We start from the raw sequence: 23,931 nt of genomic DNA, 5'->3' as shown, positions 1-23,931 counted from the left end.
TGTCAATAACGTGATGCTAACTTGGCTGCCCTGCTACGCCCCTACCCAAGTTTCTATGAGGATTTTCTTTGTTTCTTTGTTTGATTTGTTTTTCTTTTTAGTTAATGCTTTTATTCTTTTGGCTTTGTTCTATTTTTGTTTTCTTCTTTTATTATTATTTACTTATTTTTTTCCATTTTTGTCCTCCTTTTCCAATTATAAGTTTAAAAATGTGAAAACAAAAGCAATATACAAAGCTATACTGCGTGCTTTCTCAATAAAAGAGACAATATTAAAAAATGCATGCCATGAAAGAGTTCGGTTCTTAGAAGGATAATATACAATTACTGCAACATAAATAAGAATTTAATACAAAAGTAGATGGTATCATTAGTCTTCCATCAATGCTGAGTTTAATTCTTCAATATGATCGGAAATGTTATCAAACATGGTGAAAGTTCAGTTATTTATTTTATGTTCTTGTCCACAAGTTTCTTTGTTAATGTCCACTTCCTCTTCCTGAACCTGAAACTAAATCAGAACAAACACAGTGTAAAAACAGAAATAAATATATAATGGTGCTGATGTTGTGAGTCTGCTTTGTGAACTTCTACATTCATATTATGAAAAAACATATTTATTATCTCGCTTTTCCTGAGTTCAGATGTTGTGAAATTTCAAAGTCCTCTTATTTTATTATTTGGCTAAACTAGAAAAAGATTGAATGTGACTAAACACAATGAATGAAAGTCATTCCAACAGGACTCTGAACTTGTTTTACTGGAAGAACAATATGATTTATTTCATTCTTAAACTCATGTGATTATTAGTGATCCAGTGAAGTATTTGTACGTTTGTACCTGAACCTGTCTCAAGATTCACATCATCGTAATCAGAGCTCCCGTCTGGATCATCATTTCTCCCTGTTCAGACAGTGTTAGTGTGTTTAATTAAGAAAAGCTCTCTTTTATCTGTATTTCGAGATTAAGAGTCACAATAACATATTAATAAAACATGATATCCTTACATTTTCTGAAGTCAGTCTTCTCATCAATAACTGTAAGTTCAAATGTAGATGTGACATTTGTATACTCATCTGCTGGTGCACCTTAAATAATAACATGACATGAGGTCTGATCAGTCATTTTATAATCATTATATCTTTTATAGCTCTGTTATTATCAGAAGTTATGCTGTACCACTGCCAGCGTTTCCACAGAGTCTGATTGTTTCATAAACTGGAAAATCACCTGCAGGGCAGACAACAAAAGAGAAATTATTTAAGTTTTTTACGATATCTCTTTATTCAGAAACTTAGTGTTAAAAAGTTTTTGCAAGTAATAGTTTCTGGGACTGACCAGGAAGAAGAGAGGAGTAAACGTTGTTCTCATTCTTGTTGACTTTTTGTTGTGCAGCAGAGTTTTGATTGGTGCTCTGAGACTGAGTGAGACTAAAACATGCAATAAATACTGTGTAGTTTAATCAGGAATAGTTATAATTTCATGTTATTTTTAAAATAAAATAAAACTTTTGTACCAACCTGTTACAACAAAGATCTATAAAAGAAAATTAAAAATTATTGTTACACTGGTTTGTAATCAGTTTCCTTAAATGTGTCACATCAAATCATTGATGAGAAAAGCTCTCACCCTTTATCTTTCTGCAGCAGCACAGCAGCAGCAGCACGAGGATAATTCCACTAACAAGTCCGATGATGAATGGAACAATAAATGAACCGATTTTAGATCCAGAGCCTAAAGTTTCAGGTAATATCAAAACACAAAGTCAAAACTCAGAAAGAAGTCCAACTAGATCTGATAAAATCCAAAAAGTTTAGGCCACATCAAGAAACAGTAAAGTCACCACTTTTAGGGACTCATGAAATAAATGTTATAGAAAAAAGTAAAGAAACAAAACAGTATGAACCTAAAAACAACTTTAAACGGTTTTTTTTTAAAAGACCCATTTTAACAGTAAGAAGTTTTATGTTTAGAAGTCTTATTATATAAAAGTTATGATCATGGTTTTGAGTGTGAGATGTTTGAGGGGTTTTCTTTTCTTTTTTTATATCTTTGTATTATAGTTCTGTGCTCCTGTTCTTTGGGTGTTTAGGTTTATTCTATGTTATCATGAGTTTTGTGTTTGAGCTCCATAGTCTGTTTATTTTCTATAGTCCTCGTTATATTATCTATATTTCTTGTTCGTGGTTACTTTTGCTCTGTTTACACTCAGTGTTGCTCAATAATCTTCACTTATGATCGTTTGTGTTTCCTTTGTCTCCACAGTCAGTCATGTCTCAATGTTTGTTTATCTTCTCTCACTGGGTCAAGTTCACATGTCTTAGTCCTGAACTCAATATTTTTTACTTCCTGTTTTGTTTTGGTAGTCTCTTGTCTCCTGTATTTAGATTTGCGTCCCCTTGTCTTGTTCCCTGGCATTTCCCATCTTCCAAACTACCTAATGGGAATATTTTGTGTGAGTCTCTCTTTGTTCTTTGTTGCATTGTTCCTCATGCTCTGTGTTTCATCCTTGTGTGTCTCCAAGTTATGTTTCTCTCGTTGGAGAGGCTCCTGCCTTGTGTTATAATTTCAGCAATGAAGCTACTTTTGTGTTTTATGTCTGGGTTTCCAAATCCTGTGTTTGAGTCCAACCCTGTCTGCCACACAGTGAACCATGACAGTCATGCACTGAGTATACTAAGAGTGTATTCAATTTGACCGTTGACCTAGTTTAATCTGAAATGTTTATGTGTAAAATATAATCACCATTATCATTTTGACCTTTGACCCATTTCATTTGACATATGTGTGAAGAATATTATTGTAATTTACTCCATAATCTTCATTTAGGTTGTTTATATTAAACAGCATGTATAAAACTCAGTTTTACCAAAGCAAAGTTATCTCATAGTAAACGTCATTAAATATCAGAGTATCATCTATATTAGGAGAGCTGCTGTCGCAGAGCCGTCTATGATTGTGTTAAGTCACTGCTACACTGCTTTTTGAGTTTATTAAAACTGCATTTCAATAAACATTTTTTTCTCCAATTTGCAGCTTCATCTCCAGTGGTCTTTTTGTTATCTGTTTTAATTAAGTAGCAACAAGTTTGAAAAGTTTAGTTTAGTGAATAAAATTAAATCTTCAGCTCCAGTTTTTGTCCCAAAAAATAAATAATGAAATAAAGTGAAGTCATTTAAACACACCTCGTACAGTGATGTTGACTGCATTGCTGAGCTCTCCTGATCCAGACTCACACCAGTACACAGTAACACCCTCCTGTAAGCTGTGGATCTTATAAGAGGATCCACTCAGTTTCTGGCAGTCACAGCAGTGTGACAAAAAGCTTTTTTCACTAAACTTCCTCACTCTCCACTCAGTGAAGTTTCCCTCACAGGTCAGTGAGACAGAGTCAGAGGTGAAGTGTTGCACTCTGTCAGGACTCACTGTGAGAGACGCTGCTGAATGAACATCTGAAAAACAGGATGTAAGGAGGGTTAAATCAGGGTTATAATTAAGGCTCAATCTCCAATAACTGTGTTAAGCCTTCTCCTTATGGTTCACATTTAGTCCAATGAGTTCAGATTTTCTGAAATTTTCTGAACTTTGCCTTTTCTCCTCCGTTCTTATTCATTCTCTCGCATCTTAAAATGCTTCATTTCTTCTTCCTCTGCAGAAGAAATGGGTGGCAGACAGTACCAGGAGAGGATGCTTTAAGTGCTTGTGATTATGCATAACAGATGTTGACAGATGTTTGATATCTGTGTCTGCTGATTTGATTTTTGCACACATTACATATCAGTTTGGTTTCATCTGCAGAACTGAATGTAAAATGTTTCCACACAGAACTTGATCAAGTTTTTTTGGCTGGTGGAGGACCAAGTGGTGGCTCAGCAGCAGCAACACTCTTTTCTATTTGGTTGACCAAATCCATGTGGGGAGTTTCAGCTACGTTAATGAGTGACTGGACAACGGGAAGCTCTGCTAAGGTTAACTAGCCTATAGCCTATATCTCTGCCAAAGATTAAACGTACCATATAACTCCCACAATTCATGCATACAATTCAACACAACTACACAAGCATTGTTTTAACCTTTTAAACCGAATGTTAACGTTACTCTGTCAACATTCTATTGTCTAAATGACCGAGCTAACAGAGCTACGTAAACAGAGCGAACATGAGAGCACCCGACTGCAGACGTCAATAATGCAGCGTAATGGAATAATCTCCCGATCCTCGCTAAAGTTGTAAACTGCCTCCGGAACCCAGTGAAGGTACAAAAAAATCTATTCAACAAAAATATAATTATAATAAATTAAATTAATTCATTTATCGCTCAGCCGAGCCTTCTCTGTTGCTGTGTGGAGCAGCCCGTGTCAGTCACCTCTTTCACACGTCACTCACTCATCCAGTCATGCACTGCGGTCTCATAAGGAAACTCAGCTTTTCTTACAAATATTTTTTTAAGTAATTGTTCCAAATAAGTATTTGTAAAAAAACACATTATTTGTGCCTTTCCGAATACCATATTTGGGTTCGGCTCCATCCCTACTACGTGCTCATGTGACTTTATTTGAGTATATCAGGCAATTTATGCACACATATTTTTCTTTGGCTCTCAGAGGAGGCGGACGGATCTTTCACCCTCTCCCTCCCTCATCTTCCCTGCTGCTGCTTCTATGTGTTTGTCTAGTCTCGTCTAACTCTAATCCTGAAAGAGTTTCTCAGTCTTGTTCTCTAAAACCTAAAGAATTATGGATTTGATCAACTGGTCCCGTAACGAAATTGACACCTTCCTGAGCTTGGGAGAGCCCGATTGTCCTGCGGAGACGTTTGCTGCCGGATACTCGATGGTCGGTTGCGTCGTGTGTCTGGCGACACTCTCGATGGAGGACATTGAACGACATCTATCAATTCAGAACCACGATAACAGAGTTCTGGCTGATGGGACCTGGCTCGGACCTGGCTTATCGAAGAACAAGAAGCGGCTACAGCTGTTCAAAATCCCACAAGGCTGGCCGACATGATAGACAATTGGAAGGGCTGTGAATACTCAGACTGTGTTTTGAACACACTATGGATAACATCTTGGAGAAGAACAACGGGAATTGAGATAATTGGTGACCAGTGATGGACATTAGACCAACTGTAAAAATTGGATGCAGTTGTTTGCACTGAACCCAAACATTCACCATCTTCACTCATGCGGCTATCCCACTGGCGCCAGCTGAAGGCCTGCCAAGGTCAAAGCTGACTGGAACAACAAATTCTTCCCATGATAACAGGATTGTTGTCAGAACTTGTTGTACCTCCTTCAAGGCCACCTGGGTCCACTGGAGACTGTTGATCTTCGCTTAACCAGGCGTGGTGACACTTTCTCTCAGCTGAACACGGGATACACACACACACACACACGAAACATGTACACTGATACTGATACGCACTATCACCCTCCCTCCCCCGAATCCAACGCCTCCTCCCATGCTTACCTCCCATCCGATGTGGACAGCGGATCAGCTGGAGGCGCGATCGAAGATTGCAGCGGTTCCAGACCAGCTGTACACACTGGAATACTCTCCCATGTTGCTTGTCTGTGTTTTATTGTGTTATGGTGTGTTGATATCTGTGCATTCCTGGATTATCCTTCTGTGTTACACATTTCAATGTTTTTTTTCCCTTGCTACCTAGCCTGACCTGTCTCCCCAATGAGATGTTTGTGTATTGTATGTACGGTCAGCAAGGTCTGTCATCTCGGTTGTGGGCAACTGCAACTGACAAATAAAGGCTATCTCATCTCATCATCTCTATTTAATATTCTCTGAAGGAAGAGGTCGTCTAAAAATTTTTTTTACACATTTGCATGGACAGGGAGTTTTTTGAAAGCAAAACTGATCAGACCTGTAAAGCTGAACTTAAAATTTGGTGTGTAAATGATTACTTTTTCATTTGGATTTGGATGCATTAATTCAATTTAGTTCAATTTGATTTTATTGATACAGTGCTGAATTATATTATAAGGTAGTCCCTTCAATAATACATACAGAGAAGAACCCAACAATTATATGACCCCCTATGAACAGGAACTTTGGTGACAGTGGGAAGGAAAAGCTTCCTTTTAACACACCTATTGTAGCATAAATAAGGGAGGATTCAGGGTCACCTGGTCCAGCCCTAACTATATGCTTTAGCAGAAAGGAAAGTTTTAAGCCTAATCTTGAAAGTAGAGATAGTGTCTGTCTCCCGAATCCAAACTGGAAGCTGGTTCCACAGAAGAGGAGCCTGAAAACTGAAGGCTCTGCCTCCCATTCTACTTTTAAATACTCTAGGAACAGCAAGTAGGCCTGCAGAGCGAGAGCGAAGTGTTCTAATAGGGTGATATGGTACTACAAGGTCATTAAGATAAGATGGGGCCTGATTATTTAAGACCTTGTATGTGAGGAGCAGGATTTTGAATTCAATTCTGGATTTAACAGGAAGCCAATGAAGGGAAGCCAAAACAGGAGAAATATGCTCTCTCTTTCTAGTCCCTGTCAGTACTCTTGCTGCAGCATTTTGGATTAGCTGAAGACTTTTCAGGGAGGTTTTAGGACTTCCTGATAAAAATGAATTACAGTAGTCCAGCCTGGAAGTAATAAACGCATGAACTAGTTTTTTAGCATCACTCTGAGACAGGATATTTCTCATTTTAGAGATGTTGCGCAAATGGAAGAAAGCAGTCTTACATATTTGTTTAATATGTGCATTGAAAGACATATCCTTGTCTTAAAACAGTTGTGAGCAGGCAGGAAAAGGACCCAAATGCAAAACTCACAGAGACAAACATGAACTCAAAAACACTGCTTTATTGCAGATACCATATTTCTAAGATTTTCAGGGCCGAGTACAATAACCTCAGTTTTATCTGAATTAAGAAGCAGAAAGTTAGCGGCCATCCAGGTCTTTGTCTTTAAGACATTCCTGCAGTTTAACTAATTGGTGTGTGTTATCTGGCTTCATGGACAGATAGAGTTGGGTGTTGTTGCAAAAAGCAGTTCCACCCCGGTTCGTATATTCGTCAGGCTTCCAGAAAAAACTCCGGGACTCAGTAGTCAATTAACAATATTTTATTAATACACACTTATTGATTATAGCTTCTAGAAGGGAGATGTACAGAACCCCGGACTTCCTCTGCAGATCTCAACTCCTTTGTCTGTTCCATGCAGTTTTGTATAAGTGACCCCCTTCTAATCCCTCTACGAGGTGCCATAAAACTAAGCACTATGTTTACATGTTTGTGTGTGTACGAGCACGTGAATGCCTACATGTGCGCATACTTGTGTGTATGTGTGTGCACGTGAGTGAATGTGCATGTGGGTGTGGGTGCGTAACAGTTAAAGCACTGTTTGTGTGTCTCTGTATACGTGACTTCCTGGGGGTCATAAAAGTCCATCTCCCTTCCAGACCACAGTTATCCAGTTACAATAATGAGACCCCCACTCAGGTATCTCCTGGTGAATTTCCACTCAGCATTAACTCTTCTTGGTCTTACATTCACAGTTCAACTGGGGGAGGGTCTCCTAAAATCTACTCCTAACTTTATGACACAGTCAGGCCTTTATTACATCCAGGGCAGTGTCAGTGCCTCTACAATAGTTCTATCCTAGCTAACACATTCCTAAACTCTAAAATAAGCTAAACATTCTTACAGTGTCATGTGCAGAGCAGTGAAAATGTATGCTATGCTTTCTGATGATGCTGCCTAAGGGAAGCATGTATAATGTAAACAGAATTGAATCTAGCACTGAACCCTGTGGAACACCATAATTAACCTCAGCTTGTGAAGAGGACTCTCCATTTACATGAACACATTGGAGTCTATTAAATAGATATGATAAAAACTACTGCAGCGCAGTACCTGTAATACCTACAGCATGTTCTAATCGCTCTAATAGGATATTATGGTCATGTTTTTTTCTTTCACACATCATAAATGCAGGACCGAAAAGAGCACATGCAGAACAGTTCATTAGAGCCAAATGTTTATAAGACTGACAGTTAATTTAAAAATTCCTCACCTGCAGACCAGACAAACTTTGGTTGACTGTGATCAGTGTGATACTCTGGGTCTCCTCTTCCAGCTCTGCACACATATCCTGCTGTGTGTGTCTGTCCATGAATGATGTAGGAGTCCTGTGCAGTCCCACTGCCATCAGGTAGCAGCTCATAACTGGAGGATTTCTCTGATAGATCAGGAACAGCTTTATACCAGTAGAAGCTCCATCCTGCAGACGCATGTTCAACCTCACAGTTCAGAGTTACTGAGGCTCCAGGACTCAGCCATGATGGAGACACAGTGAGGACAGGACGGGGTTTATCTGTTGGGAAATTAGATTCTTGGAGTGATGATCAAATACATGCAAATCCATAAATACAATGCCTGTATGCTACATATTTAGCATGTTAGCATGTTTAAATTTGAACTATTAACTCAACACATAATTAATTAAAAATGACTGGGTGAATGGATTATGATTTTACTTACTGTGTGATACTGTCAAATTTAAAGGAACACTCCACTCTGTTATATGATCTTGTGCACTTTTTCTTCTGCCTCTACACTCATAGTGTCCATCGTTATATAGAGAAGCAGAATCTACTCTAAGTTTACTTTGATTTGATAGTTTATGTGAGCTGGTAGTTCTCCATTCATACTCCCACTCAGTGTCTCCTCCTTGGATCTCACAGCTGAGAGTGATCATTTCTCCACTGTATAATATGGGCCAGTCGGGTTGCACTGTTACAACAGCACTGGCTGGACCCATTCATTAAAACATTTAAATAAAAAAAATATTAAGTAACCATTAATATTTTGAGTTTTGCAATCATATGAATGCAGATCATGAATTTATTTATGATTGCTGAATTCAAACTCACCGGTTATGTAAATTTGAACTTCTTGGCTTGCCTCTGTGTAGTAAGCTGGGTTTCCTCTTCTTCCTTTGCACCTGTAGAGTCCTTCCTGTGAGACACTGAGTTGTCCATCAGACGAGGAGACAACATTCACATCAACAAGGTCCGCGTCAGGTGTTGAGGAACCAGGGCACCCTGACGACAAGTGGGCTACTGGAACAAGAAGGCATCGGTGGGCAAGAGACAAAAACAGGGCGTAGGCACTACGCAAGTAACCCTGGCGGAAGGGGTTACATGAATAGGATGAGGGACCTATGGATTCTTCGATACCCAACATCCACAATGACGGCGACACAACTAGTAGCTCAGTGTTCCAACATTCGAAAGAAGGCTAGAGATTGACGAGGTACAACATAAATGCTACGGCAAGGAGGAGTCAGGACTCCACGAGCGTCTGGCAGCACAAATGAACCAGCTGCTAGTTAACGAGAATATAATCTTATAAATACATATATATTTTAACAAATCCGATAACAATCTTTTCAGTATTTCACAAAAAAAAACCACGTAGCACATGTTGCTCATGTGTCCACACCACACTCTTTAACCAAAACCTGAAACCAAAACCTGAAATCTATTGATTTAAAACTAAATACTCTACACAAATATTAAATATTGAATTAACTACAGCATAATACTGTCATGGTCCCCGTGTCTCGCCGGCTGACTCTGTGTCAGGTGACATGTTTGGTTTTGTTTTCGTTCGCTCTCTCTCTCTCTCTTTCTTTCTCCCTTTCACTGTGGCAGCGCTCATTGCGGGCTCCCGCCGCTGGCCCACGCACCTGCTATCATCACCACACCTGTTGCTGATTCCAGCCAATTGCGGCACTAATTAAGATGGCGGACCTGCGCTATTCTTCGCGGGATCGTTGAGCTATCAGCGTCAGTCAACCTGCAAACCTGTTTAATCTGAATCTGTGAGTTTTGTGTGACTTTTTGCTAACAGGACTTCTCTGTGTGCTTAGATCATCCCCGAACCTGTTTTGGCTTTGTCTGGGCGGACAAACGAGAGGAGCGGCTGTGGAGAGGAATTGGACTTTGTTAAGAGAGAGTGGAGCCTTTTTTCCCCAACTCCTGTTTCCCCACGAACCCCGGATTCCCGGACCCCTTTTCCCCCAGCACTTTGTGTATATTCACTTGGTGTTTTTCTGCACTGTAAATAAACGCACTGCTTTCTTGCCCAAGGAATACCTGGTCTGCACCTGAGTCTGTCAAATGCAAACAAGTTGCAACAAATAATGCTACACAATTTTTTAATAATAGTAAGAGATGGGAATAACGGCATTACAAGAAACGGTGTTACTAACAGCGTTACTTTTTTCATTAACGAGTAATCTAACTAATTACTATTTCTATCAATACAACGCCGTTACCGTTACTAACAAGAAAATGCGGTTGCGTTACTTTTTTTCAACAAACAGACGGTTGAAGCTGTGTTCAGCTTACCACATCTTATGTCAGTTGCACGGAAGTAGCTGTAAGTAATCTGGGCGCTACAGCTTTAAGCAGCTGCGCGCTCCCGCAGACGGTAATCACTTTCTGGCAAACGATGACTTTTTGGCCCTTTCTCAATTCTCAAGTACGCAAGTTCTCAGCGAGTACGGACTTGCCGAGAATGCGAGCACGGACTCGCGATTTGTACAACTGGAACGCCAGCATACTTGATGATGTCACAGGTCCGGCGTTTTTACTGCCGTCCCCTCTTAATATAACTGTGATTAATATGTTATGAAGCATAACTTTAATCTCAGCCAACCCGATTTACTCAGGAACAAATAAAACACTGAATAAAATAAACATTAACCAAACATTAACATTTAGAAGGTACTTATATATCATGTTTAACCTCAGTATCGAAATCTCTATTAGTAAAAAAATAGTGTGCATGTATGCTCTAGTGATCCTCGACCTCCCGGTCTGCTATGGAGCTGGCGGGTCACAGACGTCTCCGAAAACGTTGGAGCACGTTTGGAAATATATGATATCTTGATAAATCGAGCAGATATTTGAAGCGTACACAGCTACATTCTCGCTTGAAAATAACTTTCAACAGGAACAGTAATATTTAAAAGTTTTAGCCGCGCTCCTCCGCCATTGCCGCGTTTGAGTTTTGGACGAAATGCATTCTGGGATATTTAGCTGTACCAAGTACACACAAGTCACCACCGATGCATGCTCGATAAAACAGGCGGAGAACACATCGGGGAATTTTTCGCGTTCTCAGCTTGATGCGTACTTTGAACTGGAACAGTACTTGGTCTCCGACTGATGACCTATCACGAGTACACGAGAACGCAAGTACGCACAAGTACGCATATTGAGACAGGCCCTTTGGCACAACACCTGGAGCTAAGGGGGAAAAACAATCGCATGAGTGCTGCTGTTTGGCTGAGGAAAAATATAGTAGCCGTGGTAGGACAATCAGATGACAACTTCAAGATGAAAAAGCAATAAGGTGATATATACCAGTTTTTAAATTGTGCTGAGAGGGCAATTAAAACCAGAGTCATGATAAACAATATATACACGTGTTTTTTCCTGAATACTTTCGTCACATTTACTGTCTAAGGACAGCGCTAGCAAGCACTCTCTGCTTATGACCAAAAAATAAAAAAAATGTACCATGTCTTCCAATCAAAAATGATATGGCCACATGACTTTTGGTTATTTAGGAAGAGGGGGGAGTTTTGGGAGTGACGGTGAGAGAGAGAGAGAGAGAGAGAGAGAGAAAGAAAGACAGCAGAAAAAGAAAGAGAGCGAGTTTTGAGATGTGAGAGATTTGTGACGTTTAGCGTGTTTGTAGTGTGTAGTTAATGTATTGTCTTGTCTTGTGTAGTTAGTGTGTAGTGTTGTGGATAGTTTTGTGTTGTGTGTCAGAACAATGAGGCGACTGCTGTCTCCAGGTAGAAACAGGAGTGATACACCTGCTGCTGTCAGACCTGCAGGTATCAGGCTGTGATGTTCTCCTTTATAGTGGACAGAAATTATGTTTTTGGAGTGGCACAAATAATTTGTGTGGCATCTTATTGAATGTAGAACACCTGATTATGTAAATAGTTTGAAATGGTTATTAAAAAAAAAGGTAAATGGCTGCAAATAACTTTGTTGTTGTGCATAGGATTTTAAAATTGTCAATTAATATTTGCATTTAAAGTTATAAAATATGATTCATTAAACATGTTTGTGGTTGTTACAGTAAAAATATAACTTTTTCTACTTGGATTTTATGTTTTTTCTCTGATTTTAGATGAATTGTGTTAATACAGTATGTAAAAATGAAAACATAGCTGTAAATTCAAACACGTGAGGTTGTGCTGAAAAGAATGATACCAAACAAGGCAAAGTAAATAGTTTTTAAAGGTAAAATGTGGAGGGAAAATCAAAAATAGTTAAAAATGGCCAATTATACCCTGGACCCCAGAGGGTTAAACATTTTTTTAAAGTAACGCAATAGTTACTTTTCAAATAATTAATCACTTTTAGAATCTTGTAACTCAGTTACTAACTACTTTTTGAAAAAGTAACTAGTAACTATAATTAATTACTTTTTCAAAGTAACTTGCCCAACACTGATAATAACACTATAATAATTTTCAATACATGAGTTCAGATTAAATGTATTCAACTTACATGATACAGTCAGTATGATGATATCACTCCACTCTGTGAAGAAATAGTCCCTTCTGCCCCGGCAGCTGTATCCTCCACTGTCAGACTCAGTAGCTCTGATGATTCTGTATTCATTGGATGTTGGAGGTGTGTTTAACTTGGCTGCTCTCCATTCATACGTCCACTGAGCTCCTTCACCTCCCTGAATCTCACATCTGACAGTGACTGTCTCACCGCTGTATATCTGAGTCCAGGATGGCTGCAGGGTCACAGTGGGCTTACTGGGAACTGTTCACAGAGAAATATCCAGTTAGAGACAAATGTCTACAATGGGAATGCTTACAATGTCTGCTATTCATAAAATGAGAGTAGAGAGACTGAAAAGATGAAAAAAAAACCCCAGCTGATTCAAGGATATAAACTGCTTGTCAGATTGAATATGATCAACACACATTTATAGAGATCACAGTATCACATAAATTACTTGTGTTTCAACTTTAAGGGTCTGTTTCTAGTAACGTGTTGTAATATTTGCTTTGCCTAGATATTATGTTTGATCTATAATCTGTATATTAGTGGCTTCATAGTGTCATGGTTAATGCTGTCATTCACAGGGTTAATACACTCCATTCAAGGTTTGGGTGGCTGTGGCTCTATCTACTAATTGGAAGGTGGAATCAATGAGTGTGTGAGAATGTTAAATAAGCATAGAAAGAAGTTATTTTATGAATGGGTGAGGGAGGGTTGTTGTTTCTACTTTGGGGGCTAAATAAGCATCAGTACAGTTACTAGCTTGTGAGCATAGATTAATAGGAGGCTTGCATCAGAAAGATCATCCAGCACAAAATCTGTACCAAATCACATATCTGGAGCAATCTGTAGTGGTGACAATAAAAAAAATGTTAAGCAGCTTTAATCTAAAAAAAAAGAGAGATCATCCGTGGGCGATTGCCCAGGGTGGCATCATGGCATCGGCAAAAAAAAAGTTTAAAAAAAGTTACTCGCACCCATGCTGACCGAACATCATGCCAGCGCATTTTGGGGATGGCATAGGCACCGATCGATTTTCTATAGTCCATTTGTGGGGAGTAAAGGCACCCTCCATTTATGAGGTGTGCCTGCTGCTTGCCAAACAGGGAGGAGGGGGGCGGGGCAACGAGGATTCTCTGGCTGGTTGGAGCGGCATCTAATAACCAGCTCGCAAAATAAAATAAAAACAACCCAACAAACTAGGGCTGTCAACATTAACACCTTCATGATGATTAACGCGATTAAAAATTTCAATGCAATTAATCCATTTGAAGCCCAGAATGACTCAAAATCCCAGAAATGTCTCTTTCAACGCATTTTGGGCAGTTTGTCCAAAGTTTGTCCATTCTGCACTCCAGATGGGTTGATCGCATTAAAAATTTTAATCGCTTTAATGATGGCGTTAACGCACTAACATTCACAGCGCTACAACAAACACAAAAACTGAAGACATGATATAGATTTATAATTTGCATGTTCTGGAGATTTTCCAATCTGGTTTTAAAGCAATGCATAGCACTGAATCAGCACTTTTAAGAATTTTTAATGATATATTTTTATCATGTGATTCTGGTGAAAGTGTCATTCTTATCTTACTCAATTTAACTGCTGCATTTGACACTGTAGACCATGAAATTTTAATCTCACGTTTGGAGCAGTGTGTCAGTATAACAGGTGTGGCTCTGAACTGGTTCAGGTCTTACTTAACAGATCGAACCTTTTCAGTTCGCTTAGGAAATTGTGAGTCCTCCTGTGCTCCATTGTCTCATGGAGTACCACAGGGTTCCATTCTGGGCCCTGTTTTCATTTTATTTACTTCCCTTGGGCTCAATTTTTAGGTGACACGGACTCTCTTTTCACTGTTATGCAAATGACTGCCAGATTTATGTTCCTCTTAAAGAGAAAGATGGGTTGTCTGTCAATCGCTGTCTGGAGGACATCAAGTCATGGTTGGCACTAAACTTTCTTTGTTTTAATGATTCTAAAACTGAAGTAATGGTGTTTAGACCTGCCTCCACTGGTGTTCCATGTGTTGATTTGCAAACCCTGAAATCATTTTGTAAACCAGAGATTGTAAATCTGGGTTTTAAAATGGATCCTGAACTTAAGCTTGAAAGCCGGATTGGGTCGGTTTTAAGGTCTAGTTTTTTTCATCTGAGGCAGCTGGCCAAAATGAAGCACTTCCTTGCGCGACAGTAATTTGAAACAGTAATCCATGCCTTTGTAACTGTTTGGCTGGATTACTGTAATTCTCTTTATTATGGGGTGAGTCGATCTTCTGCTTTTCAACTGCAGCTAGTTCAGAATGCTGCTGCATGTCTTGTAACTGGGAGTCGTAGATGCGTAATATTAATATTATGCATAATATTAATTAGCCGTTAATTGGAAGAGGTGTATTGTTGACTTGTCTGCTATTCTCAATGTATGATGGATCATAATGGCAGTTTGTTATCCATCCAGATCAAAGCAGCTAAAAGGATCTACTCCCAGAAGCTGGAAGAACGGCTCTCAGCCAACGACCCTGCGTCAGTGTGGAGGGGCCTGCAGGAAATCACCAGCTACAGACGCCCCCCACCCACTGTTGAAGCAAACAAAGACCTGGCCAACGAGCTAAATACATTCTACTGCAGGTTTGAGACGGACAGACTCCCACGCCTCACCCTCCCCTCCCCAGAGACACCGCTTCAGACACTGACCCCCAACACACCTTCCACCTCTCCCCCTTCACCCTCACCCTCTCCAATCCAGTCTCAACGACCACCCCCACCCTCCCCAATCCAGACTCAACGACCACCACCACCCTTCCCATTTCAGACTCAACGACCACCACCACCCTCTCCAATCCAGACTCAACGACCTCCATCACACCTCCCACCCCCCTTTCCTCCTCCCTGAAACTCAGAATACACACTGAGGATGTGAGCCGACTATTCCAGAAACAGAAGCCCAGGAAAGCCCCCGGACCAGACGGTGTCTCACCCTCCTGCCTCAAGACCTGTGCTGAACAGCTGGCTCCCATCTTCACTCGCATCTTCAACAGATCCCTGGAGCTGTGTGAAGTTCCATCCTGCTTCAAACGCTCCACCATCATCCCTGTTCCCAAGAAACCCACCATCACAGGACTGAACAACTACAGACCTATCGCCTTGACGTCTGTGGTCATGAAATCCTTCGAACGACTGGTGTTAGCCCATCTGAAGGACATTACAGGCCACCAGCTGGACCCTCTGCAGTTTGCCTACCGGGCAAACAGGTCGGTGGATGATGCAGTGAATATGGGGCTGCATTACATCCTGCAACACCTCGACCGCCCGGGAACTTATGCCAGGATCCTGTTTGTGGACTTTAGTTCGGCTTTTAACACCATCGTGCCTGAACTTCTCTCTTCCAAACTCTCCCAGCTCAGCGTGTCTCCAGCTACCTGTCAGTGGATCACCAGCTTCCTGACAGACAGAAAGCAACAAGTGAGGCTGGGGGAGATCACCTCTGAAACTCGGACCCTCAGTATTGGTGCCCCTCAAGGATGTGTCCTCTCACCACTACTGTTCTCCCTCTACACTAATGACTGCACCTCCAAGAACTCGGCTGTTAAACTCCTAAAGTTTGCAGATGACACCACCGTCATTGGCCTCATTCAGGATGGTGATGAGTCTGCATACCGGCAGGAAGTTGAGCGGCTGGTACTCTGGTGCAGTCAGCACAATCTGGAGCTGAACACTCTTAAAACTGTAGAGATGACAGTGGACTTCAGGAGACATCCCCCAACTCTGCCCCCCCTCATCATGTCAGACAGCCCTGTGTCGACTGTGAAGATCTTCAAGTTCCTGGGTACCACCATCTCCCAGGACCTGAAGTGGGAGACCAACATCAACTCCATCCTCAAAAAGACCCAGCAGAGGATGTACTTCCTGAGACAACTGGGGAAGTACAGTCTTCCACAGGAGCTGCTGACCCAGTTCTACACTGCAGTCATTGAGTCTGTCCTGTGCTCCTCCATCACAGTCTGGTATGGTGCAGCCACTAAACAGGACAGGAGCAGACTGCAGCGGACTGTACAGGCAGCAGAAAGGATCATCGGCGCCCCCCTGCCCTCCATCCAGGATCTGTACCTCTCAAGAACCAGGAAACGGGCAGGGAAAATCATCACAGACCCCTCACACCCTGGACACAGACTTTTTGACCTGCTGCCCTCTGGCAGACGGTACAGAAGCCTGCAGACCAGGACCACCCGACACAGGAACAGTTTCTTTCCCCTCGCCATCTCCCTTCTAAACAGTTGACCTGTCACACTGCTCCCCACTGCCAGACTGCAACTGCACCTTATGTACATTTTGTAGTATTCATTCCACCTCATTTCATTTCTGTATTTTATGTACATAAGTTTAGTTATTTATAGTTGGTTTACACAGCTTTGTGTATGTATGTGTATGCATGTGTAATGTATATATAGACGTGTGTGTGTGTGTGTGTGTGTTTTACATTGCTGTGCTTGATAGCCACCATCTACCGGAACCAAATTCCTTGTATTTGTCTGCACATATACTTGGCCAATAAACACGATTCTGATTCTGATTCTGATTTGCATACTCTCTCACTATATAAAATATTTGTCTGGTTAAATTCAGTACAGAACAATTTTCACAATAACATATGTTAATGTACAATCTTTAATATGTTTTATGTATGTTTTATGTGTGTGTGTGTGTGTGTGTGTGTGTGTATGTTGAGGGGGTGGGGGGGGTTGCCCAGCGCATCAAACAGGCCAGGATCGCCCCTCGGGGGTCATTATTTAAGTTTGAGGTGAACAAGTGATTCACACGTTTATCTCACATAAACGTTGTACACTTATTGATCTGTAATCAGTTGAACTTGAAGAGTGCATCCTCCACGGAGGAAACTGGCACAATTTTGTAAAAAGTTAAATTGATTCTTCCATTTGCCAATGACGTTTTTATATATTACTGACAGACAAATATAAGAAATAATGGATAAACAGCTTATCCATATAACACTAAACTTACGGGTTTGCACAACTGTGACGTCACTGCTGTCCTCTGTGTAGTAAACTGGATCTCCTCTCCCTCCTCTGCAGTGGTACAGACCTCCTTGTGAGACACTAATAACTCTGTTTGCTTCATTTCCTCTCATGAGCTGAGCTTTAGAAGAGACTGAATCACGTCTGAACCAGTCAAACTTCCAGCCAGCAGAGCCCTCCACAGAGCAGCTCAGTGTCACACTGCCCCCTGCTGGTATGACTCCCTCATGTGCTGTTATTAAGGCCCGAGGTTTACTGGCTGTTTAAAGCAAAATATAAAACAAGTAAAACACAAAAATATGACTTGCTTCGGCAGTACATTTCTTATAGAAATTTTTAAAAAATCATTATCTGGTTTGTGAGCAATTATGGACTGAAGCTATTAAGTTTTCCCTACTAACTTATATTCTAAGGCAGTAGAGTTTTATGTGATATCAGTCAGCCATACAGGTAATTTGTGCTGGGAGCATCTGGCAGAGTTCCCAGTTATTTTTTTTTTTAATTTTATTTCTGCAGGTAAAAGCATCATTGAGATTAGAGATTCCTTTTTTCAAGAGAGACCTGAATGTCACAAATCACCCTGGTATGGATATCCTATATATTCTCAATATGTCCTGGGATTGCTCTGGGGCTACCTTTGGCAGGACATGCCTGGAACACCTCACTGAGGAGGTCCCCAGATGTTTGAACCACCTTGTGGTTAATGCCAGTGTGATTGAGGATTTCTTTAAAGTATTACTTCTATACCCAACTGTATCCTGAACTAAGTGTGCCATATTCCCATGGTTGCACTGCTTTCCTTACTGAGTCACATGGTCATTTGCCAGGATCACTTTTAAGTCAACCAAAGGTTTTGTGACATGGAACCAAACTTCTACCACACCTGAGTTTGTAATTAAGCGATTGCCAGAGTTGCACTCCCCTTCATTTATTGGTACCTGTCAGGTACAGGCTAACCAAGCACAATAGGACTGCTTCGTCAGCTTGACCGTTATTTTCATATACAAGAGTCTGATTCTGGAATTACTGCAACAACAGGCAACAACAATCTTGTTTTCCCCAACTCTATATATCCACTCCAGCAATGGAGGTGCAGAATAACAGCTAAATCTTTCTGTGCATTTTAAAGATCTTTTCCACCTCTTCATACCTTTCCTCACTTCTTCCACCTATCCTCGTCTCTCATTTTTGATTTTCTTTGTTATCCAGATGATACACAGTCCCATCTCTCCCTAAAACCAGGCGTTGATAGCACATTGCAGAAAGTTTCAGATTGTCTTAGTGACATAAATTGCTGGATGTCTTTAAACTTTCTCAAACTAAACCATGACAAAAGTGACATTACAATTTTTGGCAAACAAGACTCTGTTAGTCTCACAAGAAAAGACTTGGGCCCACGATCAGCTAATCTACATCCCCATTCTAAAAATCTTGAGGATTCTACCCTCAAGCTGTACAAACAAATAAATTGAGTTGTTGATGGCAGTTTCTTCCAGCTCAGGAGCATTTCTAAACTCAAAACTATCCTGTCATCTAAAGATCCGGAAACCGTTATCCATGCCTTCATTTCATCATATATTGATTTCTGTAACTCTCTCTATTTAGGCGTCTGTCAATCAAGCCTGTCCCGCCTGCAACTTGTTCAAAATACAGCCGCAAGGCTCCTGACGGACACCAGAAAGAGAGACAGTATTACTCCGATACTCACATCTTTACATTGGTTATATTATTTGTTTTTAAAGCCCTCCATGGCTTGGCTCCAGCTTACATTTCAGATCTCCTTAGCCTGCGCCTACCCACTCGAACTCTGCATTCCTCCAGTCAGATGCTTTTACTGGTTCCACGCTACCAGTTAAAATCCAGAGGTGACAGGGACTCTGGAACAGTCTTCCTCTTTTATAAAATCCTCTTCCTCTTTGGAAATCTTAAAATCAAATTTGAAGACCTACCTATTTTCAAAGACTTTCGGATCTGATACCGCTTTTGTTCCGTTTTAGCTATTCTGGTGTTTTATCTCATTGGATCATTTATGCACGTGTATATGTATACATGTATTTATCTCCACGTGCGTACCCGTGTGTGTGTGTGTGTGTACATATATGCATGTATATGTATGTGCATATGTACAGGTACATATATATTTGTATAAACAAATGTATATAAGAGTCTGCTTGTGTGTGTATATATATGGATGTTTTGTAATGTTTTTACCTTTTTTATTTTAATTCTTTCTTTTATTTGATTACATTTTGGCCGATACTTGATGTCTTTTAAATGTGCTATACAAATAAAGCTGACTTGACTTGACTTTCCTATACTTCATGATTCCACTGCTAAGTCTCCTTGTCCTTTTTCTTCTGTCAAGAGAATACATCGAATACGTTCCTCATGGTTTCCCTCACCTCTACAATTGTACTTTCCCAGTCGTCTGGTAATTCTTGCCTACCACCCAGATCTTCTCAACTCCTCCCTGTGCAGCATTCTTCCTCCTTCAACTTTCACCATTTAATTCTTCCCTTTGCCTTCAGTCGCTTCCTCTTCTTCTTGATTTAAAAAAGTCTCGATTCCTCTTCTTAATATTCAAAGTAATTTATATGTGCAGTATCTCATTATTAGGACATTGGCAAAATCAAGAGATTAATTTTATTCAAGAGGTAATGGCAATAAATACGAAAATAAATAAATAAAGACTGAATTACATTTGAGGAAAACAAGAAAGAAAGAAAAAATCTAACCTGTAGCATTTCCATAGAAGACCGTAGTGAACACTGAAATGAAGATTGAAACCTGATCAGGTTTTGTTAAACCTGTTTTTGATAAAGTTAAGGAATCACTCAATATAATTATATTGAAATAAACTTTAAATGTGCTACATTCAAGACAAATTGTATTGTCTGGAAATTTAGTGTAATTCTCATAATTCAGTTCAGTTTTATTTATTTAGCTTCAAATCACAACAACAGCCACATCGAGGCACTTTGCATTGTAAGATAAAGACCCTACAATAATACAGAAACATGTTCATTAATTTGTGATACTCATAAGACATAGTTATTAATGTACTCACACAATAAATCAAGCATGCAGAACAAAGAGTGCCTCATTGTCACATCCAGCCCTGCTGCAGTGCTAAAGTCAGCGTGTTCTAACAGTGAAGCTGTTTTCTTGTAAAGGGTCTGTGTGCTTCCTTCCCCTTTATAATGAGCTCATAGAACTATAAACAGCTACACAAACCACAGCAGCACTGTTCCACTGCGGACATTTGTTGTCCACATCAGCTTGCGTCTTGTGCCAAGAAAGGTTAAAACAGTCACATTATGTTCTGCATTTATTTATGTAATTATCATTCTCAGTGATCATAACGCTACTTTCTGGTTGCAGTGGTTCCCGTTATTGGTAATTCACTATGAAATACATGCATCATCTAAACTACTACTTGGACTAGCGTGACTACATTTGTTTCCTAGTAACAATATCAAACATCAGTCAACAATGAGGAAAAATTGCCATTTGTTTGCCTGACAAACGCACTCTTTGCAGCTTCTCTGGACACCTACACACACACACACACACGCACACACACACACACACACACACACACACACACACACACACACACACACACACACACAAGATGTCACTCCAGTTCTCTCAAATTTTTCATAGCCTTGCATTATCACTATGGGTAGCGCAGTGCAAAAGGAGCACCATTAAATTCCCACTGTGCTCTTCTTGACTAGATTCCTTTTTTGATCGTCTGCTTAAACATTTGGTGAACATAAAAGCAGCTCTAAGCTACAGACTGCATTTCCTTTTCTCTAGATGATGTAATTCATCAGGTCACTTTCAGTACATAAAAATAAGTATAGCAGAATGGACAGAAACCACATATGCACATATGCAAAGCTGACACAAAAAGAAAGTAGTCCAATTTTACTGTTATTAAAAAGAATACAGCATTTATCATTTGCAAAGTCTTGAACTCCACAAGGGAAGTTGTTGTTGCTGACATGATCACAGTGTATAGTGATACAGTGCTCCCATCAAAAGTCAGAGAGTGCAACACTGTCAAAACAGCAACATCCGATCAATTGTTTAACCTCTTATCTAATTCAAAGTGACACAGGGACAAAAAGTGGTGTACATCTTGGAAAGGTCGCCACATTATCAGAGGGTCAACATAGAGAGAGAGAATCAGCCAAATGCAATTGACACCGCTTTCTCAAAGAGAAGTCTGGGCTTGGGTGAGCCTGAGTGCTGAAGATATCTACCTATTCGGAACCATGGTAACAGGGTTCTTGCTGATCGGAGCTGGCTTGGCGCTGACTTATCGAAGAATTAAGAAAGCGGAACCGGCTGTTCAAACCTCCACAAGGCTGTCCGCTGGAATTGAAACGATGGGAAGAGGCGCGAGTTTCTCAAAATGGGCTCATTGAGTGCAGCACGGATAAGATCTTGGAAAGGCTACGGCTGCTGTGAATACTCAGAATAAGATCTCTGAGTGCAGACTGGATTACATCTCGGAAGGGCTAGCTCGGAATAACATCTCTGAGCGCAAATTGGATGACATCTCGGGGAGGCACACTGTCGTGAGTTCTCAGAATCGGCTCCTTGAGCACAAGAATGACAAAATCACAGAACGCAAGTATGGAGAAGCTTGCGGCTCTCCAACGGGAGATTGAGAGACCAGTGTTGGACTGTAGAACTGCTTTGAAATTCATATGAGCTGTTCGCACTAAAGTAAAAAGCACCATCACTTCATGCGGATACCCCTTTGGCGCCAGCCGCGGTCTCAAGGCTGGAGCTGAACAACAACACCCTGATAACAACTGTGTTTAGACTGTTCCTTCCCATTCCATGCAAGGCCACCTGGGTTGGCTGGAAGACTGTTTACTTAGCCTGGCAGGGCGAAGGACACTGTCTCAGCTGAACTCTGGACACGCACACACACACGCACACACATACATATACACTGATATGCACACACTCATCCCCCCTCCCTTTCCAAACGCCTTCGACGCTTATTCCCTTCCGATGCTGACGGTGGATCAAGGAGACCAGCGCATAGGCTGCAGGCCCGGATGTACTGTCTAAATCGGCTGTCACTCACCCTTTACCCGCCCCTGTTGCTTGTCATGTGTTTCTTTGGTGTATTAAAAGTTTTTTTCATGTGCAGAGGTGTTTTTTTCTGTTCTCAAACTGATCTCCCTGATGGAGCTCAGTCTGGGGGGAGTTATTTTTTTCTCCTTATCTTTCCTCATGTGGTGCATTTTCCATTGTTATACCTCTCTGACCTGTCTTCCCCATGTGATGTTTTTGTGTAATGTATGTATGGTCGGAGGGTAAGATGGCGCCGCCATTGCGTGCAATAGGTCGGCAGCCTTATGAAATTTCCCCTTGTGGGACTAATAAAGGTATATTAAATCAAATCAATCAAATCATTCTCAAGCACATCTTTGGTCTGTCAGAGGAAGTCAGAGTAAAGTTTATTCTGGCTTACTCTGTGGGAAACTCCACAGAGAAATATATGAGCAGGCTGTGGTTAGTACTGCGAGCCAAGAGTGCTAATCATAGATAGACATTTAATTTTAAATATAAAAAAAAATGTGATCCCACACATAATTCTCTGTCATCTTGATGAAGATGTTGGAAGGGACTGGGACCAGAACAATGAACCTTAGGTGCCTTGGTTGGAGGTCAACTGTAGCAGCGCAGGAACACAGAGGCCCTTGGAACTCGGTGGCAAAAAATCCATGGCGTCTGGTTCTGGTTGCTCAGGGCCCATGGGCTCTGATTTTGTTTGTGTGGGATGACTGGTGACTAGAGCAGCGCTGAAGGCTTCAGAGATGACTCGGGAAGCTGGAGCTGCTCAGGAGGCTCTGGTAGCCTGGGTTTCTAAAGCCTGAGCTGCACAGGGCTCTGGGAGCTTCTACCTGGAAGAGGGAACTCGAGGAGTTAAGGTTGCAGATGCCTCAGACTAACTAGATGCAGAACCACCAATGAACTGCTTGGTATCATCAAGGCAGAAGAGCTGGCCAATATTGAGTCAGGAATTTCCAGAAAATGGGCAAAGGTGAGGTCCCCAGACATGCTGCAGGTCTTGGGCTGGTAACTACTACTTCACCATCAAGAGCTTCTTCATCGAGCGAGATGCAAGTACTGGCAGAGAAGAAGAAATGGTGAGCATGGAGGATGAAGAATGAGGGGCTGGTGAAAGGCTAAGCCTGAGCAGAGGAGAAGTGGTGGACCAGGACATCTTTCTACAGTGGTGGAGAGAAGCCCTGTCAATGTGTCAAATCTTTTCGGCCATTTGCTTCACCAAGGACAG

General features: G+C 40.9%; 1 protein-coding gene and 2 long non-coding RNA genes across 3 annotated transcripts in view; all 3 read right to left on the bottom strand.

Annotated features, from left to right (window-relative positions):
• The window catches only part of LOC109194483 (titin), a 722,900-nt gene that overhangs the window by 448,674 nt on the left and 250,295 nt on the right, over positions 1 to 23,931 (bottom strand). The window lies entirely within an intron of this gene.
• Positions 1,162 to 8,061, bottom strand: LOC112846256 (uncharacterized). Its single transcript, XR_003219149.1, has 6 exons — positions 8,035 to 8,061; positions 3,185 to 3,451; positions 1,629 to 1,733; positions 1,520 to 1,535; positions 1,338 to 1,429; positions 1,162 to 1,229 (listed from the first exon to the last, which is right to left on the bottom strand). It is a non-coding gene; the product is annotated as an uncharacterized LOC112846256 (long non-coding RNA).
• Positions 17,772 to 20,720, bottom strand: LOC112846266 (uncharacterized). Its single transcript, XR_003219165.1, has 4 exons — positions 20,671 to 20,720; positions 20,339 to 20,371; positions 20,006 to 20,175; positions 17,772 to 17,862 (listed from the first exon to the last, which is right to left on the bottom strand). It is a non-coding gene; the product is annotated as an uncharacterized LOC112846266 (long non-coding RNA).

The sequence above is a fragment of the Oreochromis niloticus genome, linkage group LG3 (genome assembly GCF_001858045.2).
Source record: "Oreochromis niloticus isolate F11D_XX linkage group LG3, O_niloticus_UMD_NMBU, whole genome shotgun sequence".
NCBI lineage: Eukaryota > Metazoa > Chordata > Actinopteri > Cichliformes > Cichlidae > Oreochromis > Oreochromis niloticus.
This window is presented reverse-complemented; position numbering and strand designations above follow the sequence as displayed.